Genomic DNA, 18,803 nt, shown 5'->3' with positions numbered 1-18,803 from the left:
ACCAAGCAATCCCATTTTAGGGCATTTACCCAAATGACCACAAACAAGACCATACTAAAGCTACCAGCACAACTATGTTTATTGCAGCATTATTTACCATAGCTAAGATATGGAACCAACCCAGATGCCCCTCAGTAGATGAGTGGACCAAGAAAATGTGGTATATATATACAATGGAATTCTATGCCTCCATCAGAAAGAATGGCATTGCCCCATTTGTTAGCAAATGGAAAGACTTGGAAAAAAATATATTAAGTGAAGTAAGCCAGGCCCAAAGAAACATAGGTCCCTTGGTTTCCCTTATTTGCAATAACAAGTATATGTTTGGGGCAAGTAGAAAAGGTCAAAAGCTATATTCATATGACCAGATAAGATGATGTTAAGCAAAATGAACTCTAAGATAGGGACACAATTTTTTTTCTTTCTTGCTATTTTTTCTAACATATTTATAAGGTACCATGTGATTTTTTTTGTTGCCTTGTATGTTCCTCCTCCATGGTATAACCTCTGTTTTCACTGTATTTAATGTTGGTATAATTTGGGGAGGGGAAGGAAAAAAAAACCCAAAATGTTTAAATAGGGATACAGGTTGACCCATTGTAACAATGAGATGTATAAGACACTAGGTTGAAAAACGAACTTTACAATTTAGGCAGTGGGGGTGGGGTGTAGTAGTGGAGACGGGAGGGAAGGGAAGGAAGAGGAAAAACAAAGGAGGAGGCAACATGATTGATAAGAAATGTACTCATTACCTTGCTCATGTAACTGTAACCCTTCTGTACAGTATTTTACAATAAAAAAGTATTAAAAAATTTGGGGTGGTTATCGAACAAAGGAAAAGGGAAGAGCAATTGATTTTTTTATGTAAGCCAGAATTTCCTTCAGCCTTCAGGATCCCTTATGGAATTCTAGTTTAGCCAGATAAAGGAAAAGTGTTTGGGAAATGAAGTGTTGTTAAATAAATGAAGTGGGCTTCCGCATTGCCGGGCAGCTCAGAGCCTTTCATGAGATACAGAATTGATGAAATGCATGGTTCCCAAGAACAGCTTCATTGACCATATCCAGAATTTGAAGTCCCATCTGTTAAGAAGGTGCTGGGCATGGAAAATAATCTCTAGAAATCAAACCAACCAAAGTATTCCTATGGCCAATCAAAGAGGAACAAAGTCACTGAGTCTCCAAACTTTGGATGCATGCACACATGCATGCATGCATGCTGTGTGTGTGTGTGTGTGTGTGTGTGTGTATGTGTGTGTGTGCACATGTATTCATGTTTGGTACTGGAGGCAGAGACTATGGAAAAATGCCCACAGGCTGGTTTGTCTGGTTTGGGAGTCACTGAATCACCCTCTAGTATTGCTTCTGTCAGCAATTTATGAAGCAGAAAATTGTTTTCAGTCTCTTACTTTCTGCCTTCAGCCTTCTGCCCATACATCTTACTAAAATCATTAATGATCTCCATATTTCCAACTTCAAAAGAAACATTTCAGTCTTAATTGACTTTTCTGACATGTTCCCATTGCCCCTTTTATCTTGCCTCTTTTAGTCTGTGTCTTCATGGGTCTTTTAGAACTTTCCACTTTGTACTTATTCTTTCTCTGTCTTTCCTTTCAGCATGCGGTTTCCCAGGATTCTATCCTTAGTCCATAGATTACCCAACCTTCGCTCCATTTAGCAAAGTAGCTCCTCTCAAAACCTCCGGGCTCCTCTATCTGTCTTCCTGCTCAACCTGACCTCCCTGGTTTTATGAAACACTGCATGTAAAAATGGAGCCTTACCCTTCTGCTGAACCATGTGAACTGATAACGTACAATTTTGTTTTTGATGGTGCTGGGGAGTAAAGATGTTTTTAAAAGGTATAAATCTCATAATCTAAACGAACAGGAGATGAGTAAATGAGGCAAATCAAACGTTTGCTATTGTTAGGTGCAAAGCAACCATTTTGCAAAGAAAGAAAATGGATGCAAATGAAAAAAAATGAGCTAATGAAAAGTATAGACCCACAGAAAAACTCAAAAGTACTGAATAAGGTATTAGGCAAGAGAGTATTCGCAGAGGAAGGGAGAGGCTTATTCTATAGAAAATGTAGGCTTCAGAAAATTCAAGCAGTAATAATACAAGCTGTGACTACGAGAAATAGTGAAGAAGACATGCTCACAGAAATGGTGTGAAGAAGCCTAAAGCGTTTCAGGATTGGTACTCACTAGACACTATGTTGGAAATGAACTTAACAACTTGGGGGGAGGAACTCTGGAGGGGAAAAAGTGGAAGAAAATTAGGGAGGTGTTACACTGCTCAAAAAGAGATGTACTCATTATATGACTTATGTAACTGTAACCCTTCTGTACAATAAAATTTAAACTAAAAAGAAAAAAAAAACTAAGAGAAGGCCTACTTGCCAGCATCCACCTAGCCCTGGAATAGAAGCATCACCCATCACCATTTTTCATCCTAGGCCCGGGACAAAGATTTCTCTCTGGAATGACTGTTTCCTTTTGGAGAAAGAACCTACATGCATAGACATGTGGGGTCTGCCCAATCAGATGACTGAGACTCCTTCAACCAACTAACTGCTAACAGTTCCCTTCAACTCAATGGAGCATCAATCAACAATCGACTTTCCCACACATAAAGGAATATCAAGGAGCAACAGTAGAAAGAAAGCGCATCAGAGCTACATGAAAACAAGCAAACACCTCAGAAACAAAAGTGATACTTCATGCAGCATGATCCCACTTGGAAAACAAAACAAAACAAAAACAACCTTAAGTCAATAAGAGGACACACCACATTCCATACCCTATACAACATTCCATTGCAAGGAGCAATCTGAAAGGAGGCAATTATTGATTCAATAAAGTATTTAAAACTGTGCAAGAAAGGGAACATAATTACAGCAAGCTGCTTGGAGGTGTATAGTGAGCAATACTTGTTTAATAAGGTAAACAATGGATATTGACATACAAAGATCTATAACCATTTAGAGGAGATTCAAGGTAAGAAAGCTCAGTTTGTAAAAGTGCTACCTGTCTGTATTGTTAAAGAATAAGTGAGTAGAAAAGACTTGAAGTTATAAAGATGTACACTGCAAAACCAATGAAACAAAAAGATTAGGCTCATGCCTATGATCCTAGCTACTCAGGAAGCTAAGATCTGAAGATCCAGGTTCAAAGCCAGCCCAGCTAGGAAAGTATGTGAGACTCTAATCTCCAATTAAGCATCAAAAAAGCTGGAAATGGCTGTGGCTCAAGTGACAGAGTGCTAGCTTGGAGCAAGAAAGCTCAAGGACAGTGCCAAGGTCCTGAGGTCAAGCCCCAGGACTGGCGCATGTGCACACACACACACACACACACACACACACACACACACACACACACACACACACACAATTGGAAGAAGATACTAGAATAAACTAGAAGGAAGTCTCAAGATGAAGGAAAGGGAAAAGTGAAGACTACAAAATTTTCTATTACTCAGGTTTTTTCATCTATGTGTTTGTATTATAGCAACAAAAATCAAAATTAATTTGAAGAATTCAAAAACTTCATGTTGAATTAAATCCTCTTTGTACAACTATTGGGATATTTTAAAAAGGAAACAACTGATTCAACAACTAATTTGATATCATTTTCTCTAAACAGCTGTCTGTTGGGGATCCCCTATGCTGTCAAACCCTAAAGCTAAAAACCCAGAACTCCTTTCTGACTCTTCTCTCCTTGTCTTCTTACGGCCAACACCAATGGAATAGCCCAGATGCTTTCAACTAATCCTCTCTATTCCAGCACTACTGGCACAACCCAGTCACTGTCCACAGTATTTTGTATGGACTAAAGTAAATCTCTAAATTAGTTTCCAACTTTGACTTTAGCCTCAGGATAAATTAATCTATCCATGCCTCTCATTATCTTATTTGGGGGGCTGAGGGATTTATGCCATCTTAAAATGTATTGTTAGCAGCAGGTGGTACCAGTGGCTTATGCCTGTAATCCTAGCTATTCAAGAAGCTGAGATCTAGAGGCTCAAGATTCAGAGCCAGGTTGAGCAGTTATATGGTAACTGTAAGCATAAGCAGAAAGTGAAGAAAGAGGGTGAAATCTAGAGAATTGAAGAGAGGACAGACCATGGAGACTTGTCATATATATTAAGGAATTTTATGTTGTCCTGTAGTGACCACAAGCTGCTAAAACTCTTGACATTCTGAAAAGAATCCTACAACTGCAGTGTAAAGATGGGCCTGAACTATACATGTCTTCCACAGACTCAGGTTCCCTCAGAGTGACACTATCTTGAAAAGCTATGGAAACTGTGGAAAGTAGAACCTAATTGTAGGTCATTAGAGGTCATTGCTCTTCTCTGTCATGCCCTTGCCACCGTCATGGACTGACACCTCTGAAACCATGAGCCTAAATAAATCCTTCCTCCTTTAGGTTGTTTCTGTCAGCTAGTTGTCACAGAGCTGAGACAAGTAACTAATATGACAGTAGCCACCAAAGTCCAGCAGAAAGATGATTGGAGCTTGGACTAAGGCAGGAAGATAGTAATCCTTTAAGATAGACAAGGAAGATTGAAAATTAATGAGAAGCGAACTTGGCAGAATCTTGTCAATGATGCAATATTATAGTTGAAGTAAAACAAAGAATCCAAGATTACTCCTACATCTGACTTAGCTGGTTTTAGTGGGTGGATAGTTCATACCATTAACCAAGATCTTCCATTGCTTATGCAAAAAGAAGGTGTCATTGTGACATTTCCACACACACACACACACACATATACTGTATTCTATGAATCCCACTTCCTACTCACTCTTATCTCCTTTCCTCTTTTGAAAAACAATGTCAGCCTTTCATAGTTATACATATATAATTTATAATATATTATATATAATATTATATATTATATAATATATAATTTATACATATATAAAATATTTCAACCCTCATTCAGCCTCCCTGTTGATCTGCCCCACTCCAGCCCCACCCCCTCTACAATACAATACAATACAATACTTTCATTTTTAGTGTATATTAATTGCACTAAGAAGTTTTGCCATAATATTTCATCATGCATATATTCTATCTTTATCAGAATATCAGAATATTTGATCAGAATTGCTCTTTGTTTTTCCTGGTCCCTTCATTCATTTCCTATTGTTTAACAGCTTTCTGTTAGACTTTTCTTATGCCATGTTTCTATATACACATGTTGACATCTGATATTATTCTCCCTCCTTCACTCTCTTAGGTTTGTTGTTTGTTGTTTGGAGCCCACTATGAGGCTCAGATGGCCTCAAACTTGAAATCATTCTGCCTCTCCTCAGTAGGGAAATTATAGGCATGGGCCACCAAACCTGGCTACTATTATTCAATTTTACCATTGGTTTAGCTATCATTGGAATGTGTGTGTGTGCGCGTGTGTGTGTGTGTGTGTGTGTGTGTGTGTGTGTGTGTGTGTGTGTGTGTGTGTGAAAGAGGTGAGAGAGAGAGCAAGAGGGAGAGAATTACAACCTTGAAACATAAAAATCAGCCCTGCTGCTAATCAGTGAGATGTTTTTAATATAACTGGCAGTATTTCTACTTACCCAAGACTCCATCACATCTACAAAATGATCTACATCCTTTCTTGTGCTATTTTCTGACCCAAGATATCATCTGTTCCATCCCCTCCCACATCCTGAATAAAGAGACTACAGAGAAGGTCTGTTGCTGAGCTGCCCAGCCAAATTGCCAGCAGTGATCCAATGGGACTCTCTCCTCAGATCCTTCCCTTGACACACTCCGCACAGAGCTTCCTTCTTGTTCTCCATCCCTTGGGTGTGGGTCTTTCTATGTTACAGGTTAAAACTAAGAAAACTTTGTCTCATTATAAGCAATTTCTTAGTCGTCTTTGGCTGGTGGTCTTTACCATCCCACTCCCATGGCATATTGAGAAAGGCAGAGAGATAAAGCAGTAAAGGTAGCTCTTAAAGGACAGTCATTCCAAGGTGCACGGGAAGGTTCCCTGCCATCATTCCTGCATGTGTACACTTTCAAGTTCCCATCTTTATCAACCCATGAATCCTCAGAGAAGTCCATTCATTTCCCTCTAGACTTTTGTTCCTTCATTTGTAAATTACAATGATTATTAAATGCACTGCATAATTCCCAGCATCCTCCGCCTGGAATTTCTAGGATGCAACTAAACAGCCAACAAGATCAGAATACTATTCCTGTAGTCTCTGAGTTACAATGATGATTCATGCAGCCATGTTGATGCCAGAAAGAACACTCTGCTAAGCTAGAAACCTATATAATTCTGTTAAGTTATTCGAGAAAATCAATTTGGGGGTGCAAAGCACAGAACTGGTCTACTACATGTTTTTGAACATGGATTAAGAAAGAAACTGTCAACAAATTCTCCACAATGACTTCCAATGCATTTTCTGTGAACCATGTGTAGACTTGGCAGCCTGCCACATTTTGGTGCTGTGTATCATAAAACATAGGCCTAAATGTGGAAGTTCTTGTGTCACACAAGGACCTCTCTGCTTTAAGCTTAGTTGATCTTACAAACACTAATACCCAGAAATGGAAAAGAAAAAATGAAAAAAAATTTTTAGCTGATTTACTGATGGCTAATAGTTTTTATCAAGAAATCCTACTATGTGATTTCTTTTGGTTTCTCTTGTATGTTCTTTCCCCACGGTATAACCCCTGTTTTCACTGTATTTGATGTCAGTGCCCTGCATCTTGTATATACATTTTTGTAATTTGGAGAGGGGAAGGGAAATAACAAAATGCTGAAATAAGGAAACAGGTTGACCCATTGTAACGATGATATGTACCAGACACTATGTTGAAAAACGAACTTTACAGCTGGGGGTAGGGGGTGTTGGAGAGGTAGGTAAGGAAGGGAGGGTAGGGGAAAAACAAAGGAGGAGATAACAATGCTTGATAGGAAATGTACTCATTACCTTACTCATGTAACTGTAACCCCTCTGTACACTATTTTTACAATAAAAAAAAAACATTTAAAAAAGAAATCCAAGCAAGAAAGTTTTTCACTTTCAGTGTTAGCTATGGTGCTACTTTGTCCTTGTGTCAGATAAAACTTCATTGTAAGACTAATGCTTCAGAACAATTTCATCTCCATCTAACTTCCTGTTTCTTTTTGTTCAGTTTTAGATTATGTGGCCTTTTGCCCAGCCATGTCTTTCCTCGTAGACTTTCTATCCTTGTTCAACATTAAGCAATTACTTTTCTCAGTTCATTGAAGCTCATAAGCCCCTCCACAGTCTTTTCTTCACAAACAATTTTGTCATCTTGAAAACATTCCATCCCCAGAGATTTTTTGGGTATATCGTAGGGGGTGAGAGTCCTGCTCAAAACTTGTGGGGGAATCGTGGATAAAAATGAGACAATGCCTGCCTTCAAGGAGCTTTCATACTACAAAAGAAGACAGATGTGCAGGAAAACCGGTAACTCCAGGCTGACTGGGTAAGATTGTTATAAGGTTCAACTCCTCAGTTCTGTAACTCAGGACAAATAAACACTGAACTTATTAAGTTCTCATTGGGTCATGACCCCATTTGCAATGCAAACTTCATTGCTCATTCTGCAAGTGGCTGCTTGTAACTTCAGCAACAAAAAGACTGAGGAAACAGCACAGTTCTTGTGACTACCAGAGTCCATTGTGGGTGATCAAGCGGAGGAGGCCCTCATCCGATGCCTCTCTTCTCTAAAGATTCACCTTGGAAGGAAAATAAATAAGGAAGCAAAAAGTAACCTTAAATATGCACGTGAATGGGAAGATGAGAAAAGACAACAATATTGGCGAGTCAAACAAACTATAGAAAATATTTTTTCCCATTTCATCCTTTTGAAAAAGTCAGCAGTGTTGAAGGTGTGATCTTTGGGAGAATTAATGAAGTGATTGTTAAACTGAGAGAAATAGGAAGGTTACAGAAGCATATCAGTTTTAGGGATTAGCACTTTGGAGAGAGGTTGGTTATATGTGAAAAAGCTCTTTAACAATTTAAAAGCATTTAAAGGTTTTTTAAAAAGTTAAAACATTAGCTGGGCACAGGTGGTTCACACCTAAAATTGTAGCAACTCAGGAGGCTGAAATATGAGGATCATGGTTTGAAGTCAGCCCAGGCAGGAAAATCCATGCTGTCCCTTATCTCCAAAAAGTTTCTTATCTCAGAAAAAGTTAGAAGTGCTGCTATGGCTCAAGTGGTAGAGTGCTAGCCTTGAACACAAAAAGGTTCAGGGACAGAGCCCAGTCCTTGAGTTCAAGCCCCAGGATCTGAAAAAAAAAATGGCAAAAAAGCAAGACAAGTGCCACATGCTAGTGGCTCACACCTATAACCCTAGCTACTCAGGAGGCTGGGTTAGAGGATAGTAGTTTGAAGCCAGCTCAGGTAAAAAGTTCATGAGGCTTAGATCTCCAATTAACCACCAAAAAGCTGAAAGTGGAGCTGTGCCCAAATGGTAGCGTACCAGCCTTGAACAAATTAACTAACTGAGGGCCAGGCACTGGCAGCTCACGCCTGTAATCCTAGCTACTTAGGGGGCTGAGATCTGAGTTCACGGTTCAAAGCTAGCCCAGGCATGAAAGTCCATGAGACTCTTATCTCCAGTAAACCACCAGAAAACCAGAAGTGGTGCTGTGGTTCAAGTGGTAGAGTGCTAGCCTTGTGCTGAAGAGCGCAGGGACAGCACCCAGGCCCAGAGTTCAGGCTCCACGACCGACAAAAAAAAAAAAAATGCTAAGTGAGAGTTCATTGAATTATGCAGTTCAAGCTTCAGTACTGATACGTGCTCATATGCATGCGTGCTTGCAAACCCGCACACACACACACACACACACACACACACACACACACACACACACTCATGCAACAAAGGAACATAGAATAGGAGTGCAGACACCCTCCCAGGATAACTATGCAGTTTTATTTCAAGTTTCCCTACTGAGCAATCTTCCAAACCAGAGCAGAGCTAGCAAGGAGGACATGTGCCTGGTCCATCCTTAAGTGTGTGGGAAGGAAATGCAATACAACTGGCATAATATGAAGGGGTTAGAGTATGTACAAGCCTCTTCAAATGTTCCTTCTGCCACTTAACAATATTGTATGGTGCTACCTGACCATCTCAAGTCCTGTAGATAAAGCACTTGCATTCTAAATGAATCATATTGCCTTTTACTGCTGTAGTGAGAAACACACACACACACACACACACATACATACATACATCTAATATACATATGGGATGTTCCACAGAAGAGGAAAGATAGCTCCTCAACTACTTGAGACCTTGGGATGGTCCCTGGACACAGAACCACCACTAAATAAATCTAACATCCCTTGCCTCAATATAACATCATATATGTATATATATATATATATATATATATATATACATACATACACACACATACACGTAAATGTATATATATTATAATCTCAATTATAATAAGTTGAGATTACAGAGCTGAATACTATTCAACATATAGGTAATGAGCTAATCTATTAAAATGAAAGGGAAGAGCAGAGTTTGAATTAATATGTGACAAATTAATAAAGATTTGATGAGCAGACATCTGAGTAAGTGTCAAATCTGAGGTTATATTTAGAAAATACAGGTCACCATGGGATAGATTTTTCATGATTCCAGATAGAGTGAGTGTTGCTTTGTGAAAGAAACCAATTCATTCAATTGTCTGGCTAACATGGATAAAACACTATGTACTTTGAAAGTCCTGCAGGTGAAAAGAACTTTCCTCTTTTCCCACCCTCTCCCTGCATTTTCCAAAATGGAAATGACTGTATGAAGATGGTTTTAAGTTATTAATAATTTTATTGTTCTGATAATATTGTGGATAGAATAGTATCTGTGAAAGAAGAATAATTGAGCACCTGTGTTGTTTCTGTTCCAAGAATTCCATGCAGTCCAATTTTCCTCAAGGTCATGTCCTTCTTTTCCCCCTTCATATGTGCCTATCCCATTACCCCAATCCCTGATTGGATAGAACATTCTATGTATTTGTTCAGTCTTGACCTTGCTGTTAGGCACTCCAGGCCACCATCTCAACACTCAACCTATACTTTACCAAGCAGTCTCTGACACTCAGAATTGATTACCAAGCTATCATCATCCATTCCTGACTTCTTTCTCATCTGACTTCTGGATTCTCAACAGCACCACACTATTTATTATTGCTAACAGCAAGTCAGCCACCAAGTTCCATACTTCTTTTTTCTTCCTCTTTACAATCTGTTCTATTTGCAGTTCAATGCATGCTTGCCCCAAAACATACACAAAGCTTCTGAATACATCTGGCACCCTTATCCAATGCAGCCTAGTCCTTATGAAAAAGCTGGATAGTCTAAAACATGAGAATCACTTCTTAAAACATCTTCAATGACTCCTAACTACAAGGATAACATTTAAACCTTCAAGAAATTCAGTGTCTATAAAGCAACTTTAACATAACCTTCCCTACCCATCACATGGCCCCTTTGCAAACTAACTGGCCAAATAAGAACCTTTCTTTTTCCCTAATTTCCCATTTAAAGTTTAGTAACGCTCAGCTCCAAGCAAATAATTGGGACTAATCAACGACAGTTAAATGACGAGTATGTTTCTCTCTCTCTCTGTCTCTCTGTCTCTCTCTGTCTCTCTCTGTCTCTCTCTGTCTCTCTGTCTCTCTCTCTCTCTCTGTAGATATACACTATAATAGTCTTTAACTTTTCTCAACATTTGAAAACTTTAATAATCAAACATTAGGGAGAATATTCAAGCCTCATTAGTTAAATGAATTAATGATAAAGGGATGGATCTCATGTGACCTCAGTTACCTCCTCCCCCAAAGAACCACACAGGCACAAGACCTAACAAGAGGTCTTTTTTTTTTTTTCAAGAGATGAGGATAGCACCTGAAATCCCTAAAGAAGAAAGGGCCGGGATCCAATTGACGGTTATCAAGCCTCAGCAACACGAAGACCATAACTGTCTAGAGTTCAACTACAGAGAGAAGGTTAAAAGATAAGCCCCACCCAACTTCAATAGAAAGATGTTAAGAATTTGTTCAGACTAATAAGTTTAATGATAGACTTCTCTTCCCTTCCATTACTATCTCCCCATCTTGCCTCCAGGTGTAAGCTGAAGTAATAAAAGGTATGTGATCACCTCAGCACAACCTGTAACCTGTAATCTGTGCTTGCAGTATCTCCTAGGGGAGATAACTGTAAATCCAGTATCTTGGCTTTAAGTTGTGTTTAGAAACTTAAATTTTATGAAAGACGTACCTGAACATTGCCTTATGAGAGCAGGGTATTATTAAGTCATTGAATTGGCAAATAGTGCATGAAAATAGAAACTTTATCCCTTGGTTTTACCAGGAAAATAAAATCTTAGTTTTCCAGCTTAAGTATTCTCCCACATCAACACTTTTTCAATGTGACAGTGTCCTTGTGTATGCTGAGCAAATAATCTACACAGTGACCCACATCTCCAATTCATCTTTTTAAAAATTCAGATATTAAATGTCTTGTTTCTAAGTGGGAGAAACTTCCCTATGTAAGTTTCTGATTTGGTCCATAAAATCCCACATTATAAACCCTTGGGAATGTTAACCTAAAATCATGTTTGTCTTTAAATTGAGCCAAATTCCATATGGAGAATGGATCAGTAGCTACTTATCTTGGATATTGCAGGTGCTAACACCCAAGGCCATTTCTTCATCCTTCTTCTCTTACTCTCTGTCCTGTGCATACTCAGGGAGTAGTTTTTTCTCTAACAATCATGTGGTCTTTAAATACTACATTCATTACAAAGATAGTCATACCATACTGTCTATGTCTGCTTTGATTTTGTTGGTGTTGGGAGTGAGCTGGTAAACCCAAAAGTCTTTCATAGCACTCTTCTAAGTCATTTAAATTGTTATTCAAAGTCCACTCATTTCTGAGGCTACAAAATCAACCAGTAAAGTCCCATTGTAAATTGGTTTATAAACACTTCATATGTATTATGGATCCAAGGATGCCCTTCCCCAACACCCAACCACAAAAGACAAAGGAAAACACTTCTGGCTAAGAACAAAGGCATGACTCAGGAAGGATTTCCACTGTACCTTCTCTAGTATGGGATGTTAGCTTTGAAAGTCCAGTAACTATTCAAGTGTGCCACAGGCCAATGGGCCAGTCATGATTACAAAAACAAACCCTAAAAAAAAAAAGAAAAGAAAGAAGATTAAAAAAAAAAAAAGCCCAGCAAGTCCGACAGCAGTTTTCTGAACGTGTTTCTATTCTTATCTTGAACAACTTTCCTAAAACTTATTTTTTGCAAATTATAAAATGCATTCTTGTGGATTAAAAAAAAATCTCCTTACATCTCTATTCTTATTCAGTCTGCACCAAGAAAATAATAATAAATTGAGGAAGTAAATGCTTCCTCAATCAGAGATGAGGAAATGGAGCCTGGAGGAGAAAGTAACTTCTCTATCACTCAAGTGGCAGATTCCAGAAATTACATCCTGCAGCCACACCCTGGCAATAACCAGGAAACCCTAAACTTTCCAAGCATGTCCCTCCATAGGCATCATGTATTCTATAGAAGATGCCTAAAAGGGCTCCTGGCCTGTTAGAACTGGGCCTCAGCCTAATTGGGTGTATTTCCCAGGGCATCCCCAGTCCAATTTGACACCTCTGGCCAACACTTCCACCCCCAACCCCAGCCCCACCCACCCCTGGCAACTTCACCCTACAGTGCATTCTCCCCTCTGGGTGCTGAGGACTCTTGAGACGATTGGGCCTGTGCTTCTGCATGGAGGGACAGGAGCAAGGCTGGTCCCACTACCACAGACAGGCAAGGGAGCATAACATTCACACTGGGCAGGGTGGCACTCCACAGAGCAGGTCCCAAATTCAGCAGGAGCGTGGCAGTCCAGACCCAAAGTGCTGTGCGGTTGCTAGCTCTGAAAGTGCTCTTCTGTGACCCAGCTCTGGGGACGCAAAGGTATGTCCCCACCTCTGGTCCTGAAAGTTGTCACTTTCAGTCCTGGCTGAAGCAAATCCACCCACTGTGGATCTTCACCCCTTAACTTGGAGAAAGCAGGAGGGTGGGTGGTATGACTCTGCTTGATTGGTTCCTTTGTTTTGTTTATCTTTATCGCTTGTTTAAAAAGAATTTCAGCTCTGTAGTTTGAAATTACTTCCGCCCTCTGTCTTTTGCAAGGCTGGTATTTGGAAATCAAGTTGGTGTTTTACTCCTAAGTGTAAAAAATCAGCATGCATTCATTGATGGAACACATCCCAGGCACTCTGAGTGAGCTTGGTAGCATCAACCCTGCCAGGTGCTCTTCCTACATTGCAATGTTAAAGCAGTCGGTGTGCTGAGTGTTGTAATTATCCCCACATTGCCAGAAAGTTAGGTTGAGTAACCTCAGAGTCCTGCTGCTTCTAAGTGACCTGAATGCTTATTAGTAAGCACCACTAGGGGCTGGGAACTGCACCAAACCAGGGGCATAAAAGAGACAGGGAAGTGAAACAGTACTAGTTAGGACAAAATCAGGGAAGGTCATGTCTCCCAGCAACAGCAGAACTAACCCAAAGCAAGTGAGAGGGGCCAGTCTGAATCTAACCTGTGGGTGTTAGCCTGCTATGGGCAGCTTCCTGAGTAATGTCAGGAAAGGAGCTATGGAGCAAGGCCAGCCAATGCTTTAAACAGCTCTTTTCTACTTGGGACAATTTGTTCTGCATCGAATGCAAACTGGGGAAGTAGCTTTGTGTGTTGGAGCAAAGCAATTGTGTTTATGAATCTTCGTTTTCTTCTACCTACCTACTGTCCTAGGGTGGTTGTAAGGACTAAAAGAAAAGTGTAAGTCATGAATTATATATCTGCAGCCCTCACTTGCATATTATGACCGGAAATATTTTCTGCCACTCATCTCCTCATGTATGTATGCGAGTATATATGTATGTATATACATATGTATTTCATTTATATTTGAACCACATACTCTTGCTTGCTAGGCAGCAGCTCTACTCCGCTCTAGCCTTCTTCCTTTATTTTTTCAAATATGGTCTTATGCTTTGTCTGGCACCAGCCTGAGACTATAATCTTCCTACCTCTGCCTCCAAGCACTTGGAATTACAGGTGTGAACCACTTTGTCTAGCAATCACCTCACACACTTACCTCTCTTTTTTTTTCATTAGCTTATATTAGTTATACACGTTTCCACATGTTTATAGTTTGTAAACATGTCTCAATGGAGAAAAATTTGTAGGTTGGAAAAAGAATTTTGTTGAGCCAAGACATTGATCAAGATCTATTGTGCTCATATTGAATTCACACCTTGTGTACAACTATTTAACAATAATAAAAATGATATGAATAAAATGGATAACATTACCTTTAATGTTAATGTTTTCAGGACCCAAGGTAAGAGTAGATAAAGGTCCAAAAACCAGATATATATTCTTGATCCATTCATCTACTATACAATGGAATTCTATGCCTCCATCAGAAAGAATGACATTGCCCCATTTGTTAGGAAATGGAAAGGCTTGGAAAAAATTATATTAAGTGAAGTAAGCCAGCCCAAATAAACATAGGTCCCATGGTTTCCCTTATTTGCAATATCTAGTATATGTCTGAGTCAAGCAGAAAAGGTCAGAAAATGAACCCTAAGATATGTATTCAAATGTTTTTTTTTCTTTCATGCGATTGTTTCTAACACATTTATAAGATTATTTCTTTGTTGCTTTGTATGTCCCTCCCCCACAGTATAACCCCTACTTTCACTGTATTTGATGTTGGTATAATTTGTGGAGGGGAAGGGGAAAAACAAATCGTTTAAATAGGGATACAGGTGGAACCATTGCAACAATGGGTTGTACAAGTCCTTATGTTAAAAACGAACTTTACAACTTTGGTGCGGTGGGGGTGGGGGGGAGGATTGGGTGGGGGACAGGGGGAGGATGGGAAGGGATGGGAAGGGGAAACAAAGGAGGACGCTACAATGCTTGATAAGAAATATACTCATTATCTTGCCCATGTAATTGTAACCCCTCTGTACAGTATTTTAAATAAAACCCAGATATATAGATATTTAACAGTTACCAACTAAGTTAACATATTCTTGTACTGTAAAGTCTGCCTTCCTACCTTTGACAGATACACCTTTGAAATGACACCTAAGTTCAGGTGCAAACTCCTGCATGTTCTGCACTTTGAATGTGGTGATACAGGAAGAGCTGATTTCCAGCTCCTGGTCTGCAGTCACTCCATCTCATTCCACAGGACTCCAGCCAGTAGATGGAAGCTCATTCCAGGAACCCAGAAACCACTTCTGGAGCCCAGGACTGTACAGTAAAGACAAAAGGTAGTATTGCAAATTTAGTCATGGAGAGATAACATGGCTGCTTGTGTGCCAACCCAGGAAGCAGTTACAATGTTGTTTAGGAAGGGATTTGAGCATTCTGGATAGTCAGGCTTGGGGAGGAATGGCATGGGAGGTAAGGGGGCACAATGGACATCTCCATGGACTCTGCACAGTGGATTCCCCATGGAGGATCCCCATGGATTCTCTTCCCCAGTGGAGAACAGTCAATCAAGAGCCAGAGAGATGACACTTCTAACATGATGTGAGCCCTGGGCCAGGACAGCTAACAAAGCCAAATAAGTATAGAACAAACTGAATTTTATAGTATTTTAAAACGGTAACAAAAAAAAAATCTTTCAGTTTCAATCACCTCTGAAGGTTAGGGAGTTGGATGCTGCAAAAAATTTGGAAGTTTACATTTATTTCACAATCATGTAGGTTTGCAAATGTTGGGGAAGGTGTGATTCTTTAAATTTTTGTGAAATTAGCATGCGCTCACTAAAAGAAAACTATTACATTTACTAAAATATGTTTCATTTAACTGTGGTCCATTTCAACACTGGTGGTCTCATAAAACTATTATGTAGCTGAAAAATGCCTGCTGCCTAGTGACATTGTAACAGCAGAAAAAATACATGGCAGTGGTAGGGTGAAAATGAATTGTTAGATCCTAGGCCCAAAGTCCAGGACTCCCAATTTGATCTAGCTACTTGTCTCCAAATACCAAATATGGAGGCTTGGTGAAGGGCAGAGAAAGATTTATCCCATTGCAGCCTTGGGAAGACAACACTTCAGTACATGTTCAGCCATCTTCAAGAGTACAAACATGGACTTCAGGTAAGATAAGAAGACTTATGGGGAATACGGAGAAGAAGATATGCATAGTTACGACAGTCTCGGGTCACAGGTGTATGGCTTGGTTCACCTTAGCTCAGTATTTGCTCTTAGAGGAATTCTGGAGAAATTATGATTTTATTACTGGAATAGAATAGGAACAAGTTGGTCACACAAAGGAGAGGCCTGTAATCCTAGCTACTTGGGAGGCTAAGGCTGAGGATCTTGGTTCAAAGGCAGCCCATGCAGAAAAGCCTGCAAGACTCCTTACTTCCACTAAGTGACAAAATGAAGGAGGAAGAGGAGGAAGAAAAAAGAAGAATTAGGATGAAGAAGAGGAGGAGGAGGAGGGAGGAGGAGGAGGAGAAACAGCAAGAAGTGGAGCTGTGGTTCAAGCTAACTGTGCTAGCCTTGAGCACATAAAGCTCAAGGAAAGTGCCCAGGCCCAGAGCTCAGGACCAGCAATCATCATCATCATCATTATCATCATCATCATCATCATCATCGTCATCATCATCATTACCTGTGAGAATTTCCTCTTCTCTCCTGGAGCTGAAGGTAATTTCAAAGAGCAGCATAGTTCAGATAAAAGAGCATAGATACAAAGTTGGTGAGGGGGGGACTTTTATTTTATTCACAGAGTTCAGCAAAAGCATCTTTTTAAAAAACCTCATTCCAGGGTACACATCAGCAACCTATCCTGATACCTATCCTGATATAGAAGTACAGCAATGCAGTTATTCACAGAGTGGAATACTTAGTAGTGGTCATCAATGACTATGGTACTGGTTTATATGACTGGTTTGTTATACCAAGTTTTTGTCATTATTTTATAGTCTACTCCTTCTACTTAATAAAAATGTTTGCTATAATGCCAGGTGCCAGTGGCTCATGCCTGTAATCCTAGCTGCTCAGGAGGCTGAGATCTAAGGATAGCAGTTCAAAGCCAGCTGGGGCAGGAAAGTCCATGAGACTCTTATCTCCAATAAACCACCAGAAAACCAGAAGTGGCGCTGTGACTCAAGTGGTAGAGCGCTAGCCTTGAGCTGAAGAGCTGAGGGACGGTGCCCAGACCCAGAGTTCAAGCCCTGTGACTGAAAAAAACAAACAAACAAACAAAAAATAACCAACCAAACAAACAAAAAGTTTACTATAAAACAGCATTCTGTGCTTTGAGGGCATCAGCCTCATGCATCGTGCTCACCATATCCCTTGATCGCATGGTTTCCTCTACAGCTTGATTAAATCTCACATTCTTTTCTTCACTGTGGTCTTTAACCTACAGCTAATGTCACCAGTAAAAGGCCACATCATAACTAACCAAAAGTAACAGAAATTAAGAACCACAAAGGTGGGGAAAAAAACAGTGATAGTCATTGCTCACAATCATTCATACCAATTTCCACCATAGCTCACCTCTTGAAAAAAACAAAGTGGCAGAAGTTGTTACAAGATCTGCATCACTGGAGGCAAAGAGGCTTAAAAAAAAAAAAGGCCTACCTCCAATTTCAAGAACTTCTAATGACCGGGATGAAAGATAAGACACAGAAAAGAATTCCTCTCAGCACCACCGACAATCATGGCTAAAGCAAAAGTAAGGATGTGGGGTTGAATTTACTGCTGTCTCTGAATGGATTAAACAATTCCAAACTCATTACATAATGGGAGAGCGGTGAGTCTACAAGTGCTAAGGTGAATGCCACTAAAGAACTGTAAGAAACTCAATGTTGTTTTGATTTGCATTTCTTTTATGGCTAGAGAGGCCGAGCATTTATTCGTGTGTCTATTGTCCATTCTTATTTCCTCTTCAAAGAAGTTTCTCTTTAAGTCTTTAGCCCACCGACTTATCCGGCAATTGTTTCTTCGAGGACTTGCTGTTGGGGGGATTTAATTTTTTGAGTTCCAAGTATATTTTAGATATGAGACCCTTATCCATTGTATGGCTAGTGGAGATGTTCTCCCAATCCATGGGCTTTCTATTGATCTTACTAGTTATATGCTTTTCGATGCAGAAGCTCCTCAGCTTCATGCAATTCCATTTGTCCGACCTTTCTTTGATTTGTTGTATTTCTAGGTCTTTATTAAGAAAATTTCAGCTGTGCCAAGGAGACCTAGGGTTTCAAATCAAAACAACTTTGAGATTCCACCTCACACCAGTTAGAATGGCTATAAATAAGAACTCTAATAACAACAGATGCTGGAGGGGATGTGGCCAAAAGGGAACCCTACTGCATTGTTGGTGGGAGTGTAAACTTGTTCAACCATTTGGAAAGCAATATGGAGGTTCCTCAAAAGACTCCACATAGAGCTCCCCTAGAACCCAGCAATCCCACTTTTGGGCATTTACCCAAATGATCACAAACAAGACCATACTAAAGCTACCAGCATAGCTATGTTGATTGCACCATTATTTACCATAGCTAAGATATGGAACCAACCCAGATACCCCTCAGTAGATGAATGGATCAAGAAAATGTATATATATAATGGAATTGTATGCCTCCATCAGAAAGAATGATATCTCCCCATTTTTAAGAAATAGAAAGACTTGGAAGAAATTATATTAAATGAAGTAAGCCAGGCCCAAAGAAACATAGGT

The 18,803-nt window shown here is 39.7% G+C and overlaps 1 long non-coding RNA gene across 2 annotated transcripts in view; it reads left to right on the top strand.

Annotated features, from left to right (window-relative positions):
* Window positions 1-17,890, top strand: part of LOC138810036 (uncharacterized) — a 28,676-nt gene extending 10,786 nt beyond the window's left edge. The window contains exons 3-5 of one of the 2 annotated variants that reach the window (XR_011367000.1): window positions 10,907-11,022; window positions 15,289-15,370; window positions 17,616-17,890. This is a non-coding gene — a long non-coding RNA (uncharacterized lncRNA). Of the gene's footprint in view, window positions 1-10,906; window positions 11,167-15,288; window positions 15,371-17,615 lie in introns of those variants that run through there. The other variant, XR_011366999.1, reaches the window with a different exon arrangement.
* Window positions 17,891-18,803: the final 913 nt, after the last annotated feature.

This window comes from Dipodomys merriami, unplaced genomic scaffold (genome assembly GCF_024711535.1).
Source record: "Dipodomys merriami isolate MVZ:Mamm:240054 unplaced genomic scaffold, mDipMer1.0.p SCAF_5, whole genome shotgun sequence".
In the NCBI taxonomy this organism is placed as follows: Eukaryota; Metazoa; Chordata; class Mammalia; order Rodentia; family Heteromyidae; genus Dipodomys; species Dipodomys merriami.
Note: the sequence above shows the minus strand (reverse complement) of the source record. Positions and strands in the feature narration are given on the sequence as shown.